At 33.7% G+C, this 3,831-nt stretch overlaps 1 non-coding gene and 1 pseudogene across 1 annotated transcript; one reads left to right on the forward strand and one right to left on the reverse strand.

Moving 5' to 3' along the window:
• Window positions 1–320: 320 nt before the first annotated feature.
• On the reverse strand, window positions 321–1,331 carry LOC123609929 (annotated as a pseudogene).
• An 812-nt stretch (window positions 1,332–2,143) lies between these two features.
• On the forward strand, window positions 2,144–2,250 carry LOC123609996. Its single transcript, XR_006718036.1, has one exon. It is a non-coding gene; the product is annotated as a U6 spliceosomal RNA (small nuclear RNA).
• Window positions 2,251–3,831: the final 1,581 nt, after the last annotated feature.

The following is a 3,831-nucleotide window of genomic DNA, read 5'->3' on the forward strand; positions in this document are numbered from 1 at the left end:
AAATTTGTAGGCCTACCTCCCACCATACACAAAAATTCATCCTAAATGGATTAATAACATAAAGACAAATTGAAAAATATAAAAAAGTAATGAAAACAACTATGATGTTGGAAGTTAAGAAAAGAGCTCTTACACAAGACTTGAGAAGCACAAAGCTTAAAAAGATTATTAACTTTAGCTATTTAAAACAAAAAAGATCTGTACATAAAAGGCCATAAAATGAAAAGATAAACCCCATACTGGGTGAAAATATTTGTAATCCAAGCAACCAATAAAGTGTTAATAAATATATGTATTAAATAAAACTTTAAAAGCAATAAAAGGGAAATATTTCAATAAAGAATGACAAAAGATATGAAGAGTCAATTAATAGAAGAAAATTTTAAGACCGAAAGATAAACAGTTGTAAATTCTCACTGATAGTTATGGGTAATGAAATTTAAAACAAAATGGGGCAACTTTTCATTAACAAGTAGATTGCTAAAACTTAAAAACTGATCATATGATGTGTTTTGCAATAATATCAGAACATAAGAACTTTCAAAAACTGCTGGTCTTAGGATACATTGGTACCTCTGCTTTGTTTTGTTTTGTTTTATTTTTACATTTCAATTTTTTTCTTTAAGGGGAGTGAGTTGCATATGGGGGAGGGTTAGATGCTTTATAGACAAGGAAAAAAAACCTAATAGAACCAATTTATTCATCATAATCTTCATATTCATCTTCTTCATCCTCCTCCTCCTCTTCATACTCTTCATCCTCCTTGTCTTCCTCCTCTTCTATTTTTTTCTTGCTTTTCCCAGCCTTGACGACTTCCTTTTTTGCCACATCAGGCTTTCCTTTTTAGCTTGATATACAACAATATCCTTTTCATGTTTTTCCTTCAGCTTAGCAGCCTTCTTTTCATAAAGCCACTTGTCATCTGCAGGAGAGTTACGCCATATCTCTCCCAGTCTCTTTGCAATGTTGCCAACAGATAGGTCAGGATGCTGTCCTTTGAGTTTTGGGCGATACTCAAAACAAAACAAGAAAAAGGTTGAAGGAATCCCCTTGGGTGCATGGGGATCCTTGATCTTCTTTTTTGTTTCCACTTTAGGGGGGACATGAGTTTTCATTTCTCTTCCATAATGGGCCCTGTTTGCTTTTGCCACGTCTTCAAATTTTCCTTTCTCTTTGGAACATGGTCTTCCATCTCTTTGAACACTTAGAAAACTGAGAAGTTGGCTGAAGCATCTGGGTGCTTCTTCTCGTGTTCCTCTCATCAAGTTTGCATACAGAACGCATATGATGACATTGTATCTTGGCTTCTTAGGATGTCCTCTGCCCGTGTTTAATTATTTTCCTCAGCCAGGCACTAAGTCACCCAGTGCCTGTCTGGTTCTCACTTGCCCTGTCACTGTCTCTATGGAGCTCAATGTACTGTAGTGTCTGTGTCTGGTGAATGTACTTTGGAAAGTAATTTAATAATCAATGTCTGTGGACTTGAGAATGTATACACACTACAAGATTACATTTCTACTTTTAAGTTATATATTGTGGTTGAACTCTCAAATGAAAAGTCATTCTCAAAACTATCATTGCAGCCTTGTTGTACTAACAAAAATTGGAAGGATCATAATTGTGCAAGAATAAGGAAATGGATAAATTAAGAAGAATGTATTAGAATATTAACAATTTTAAAAATATACTGGAAGAGTTCATGTCAGCATTCTGTGATTCTCTTACGGAGGTAAGGAGTAGTATCTCTAACACTTTATTCATATCTTTATTTATTTGTATCTGCTACATTTTATTTTATAAATATCTGAGGCAGATATTGCCAAATATCAACATTTGTTAACTTGGGGGACGGGTGCTTCATATTTTGTTATATGGTTGAGACTTGAACAATGTAGTTTTGAACTGTGCAGGCCCACCTTTATGCGGACTATTTCAATAAACACAGTACAGAATGTAAGTGTATTTTCTCTTCCTTATGGTTTTCCTAATAACATTTTCTTTTCTTTAGCTTACTTTATTGTAAGAATACAGTGTATAAGACATATAACATGCAAAATATGTGTTAGTCAACTATTGCTGAGGTTTCTGGTCAGGATTAGGCTAAAATCATTACGTTTTTGGGGAATCAAAAGTTACACATGGAGTGCTTGCTTCGGCAGCACACATACTAAAATGAGAACGATGCAGAGAAGATTAGCACGGCTCCTGCACAAGGGTGACACACAAATTCTTGAAGTGTTCCATATTAAAAAAAAATTCATATATGGGTTTTTGACTGTGTGAGGGTTGGCACTTTTAACTCCCACAAGTTTCAAGGGTCCACTGTATTATTATCTGTACTATTCCATATGTATGAAATAGTTCATAGTTAAAATTAAAATATTTATTTAAATGAAGGCAATACTCAAAATGTTAAGGTGTTTACCTATTCCTTATTTTGCCCCACTGCCTAAGTTTGAGACTGTGGCTGTAATTTTAGATGGAGTCTTAAGTCTCAGTACTAAGAGAAGATATCTTGCTAATGATCATAAAAGAAGGGATTCTTAATCTTGGTTTCATTAGTGCTGTGCTCTAATTAACTAAGCTAACTGTCCACAGGTGATGACATTTATAAACAAATAAAAACCTTTGCTTGAGTTGGACACTCATATGATTAAGATAAGGAACAGCTGTATTGCTTGTGGGACCAAGAACAACAAGATGCTGTTAACATTGCTAGTCAATCTGACATGAAAAATGTTACATAGTATAGAACATTTGGGCTATTAACATCTAACTATCAAATAAAATTTTAAGTTGCATTTTTTATTGAGAGGATAGTTAGCAGTGGTTTGTTTTAATTTAATTTTTATAAAACAACTATGTGTGTAGAGTTGAAAAAACAGTAACTTTGAAGATAATTTGAGGACTTTGAAAAGAAGAAAAGAATCTCTTTTCTGCATTTACAGATATTTCAGAAATCCCATCTCATTTGTGAGGGTTAGGTTTCTAAAAATCTCATGGCAAGACAATTTCTTAAAGTTTTATTTATTTTTTGGTTATGGGACTTAAGGACCTAAGAGAAATATAGGGTAGGAATAACAACATTTATAGAGTAGATACGTCAAAGCTTACATATACATACGCATGTGTGCATATACTTATGCATATAAAAATGTATAATTTAAGTGATACTAAAATATAAAATGCAACAAGAAAGTTAATGATATTATTCATAGTTTTTTTTGAGTAATAGCAAATATTGAATTGGTTTCATTTATTTTTTATTGGAAAGGGAGGGAGCTGGCTTCTCCTACTCAAACCATGGTTCTTTACTCTCTCATTCAGATTCAGGTTTGAATTTAGTTGTGCATTTGTGGCTTTGAGGGATTTTGATGGCTAAGCATGGCTAATTGGCCCTGTTGAATGGTTTAGACACTTCAGAAGACATTTTCTGAAGTAACTTTTGGTTGTATAAAGTATGATCTTTGGGTAAGGTTGTGTTGGATTGATTTTAGAGTATGCTAAAATGCTAAAGTTGGAAGTTGTTAGAATAATTTCCCCATCATTATACCCCCAAAGCAGTAACAGAAAGGAGAATGAGGAAAGAGAGATCTGTGCCTTCTCAGAGACAATGCTATGGTTCTTGATCATCTGATCGATGCTAGTTACAGAAGAGGCCCAGCAATGCCCACATATTAGATTTGGAATTGTCATGGTCACTGAAAATGTTTAGAGAAGGAAATTCTCTAAACTTACATAAAGGAACATAATGTAAAAGGAACTTATGGTCAGAGAGGGAGAACTTTAAACATATCTGACTGCATTAAACCATAGAATTATAGAATCCTA

This window comes from Leopardus geoffroyi, chromosome B2 (assembly GCF_018350155.1).
Source record: "Leopardus geoffroyi isolate Oge1 chromosome B2, O.geoffroyi_Oge1_pat1.0, whole genome shotgun sequence".
Lineage (NCBI taxonomy): Eukaryota > Metazoa > Chordata > Mammalia > Carnivora > Felidae > Leopardus > Leopardus geoffroyi.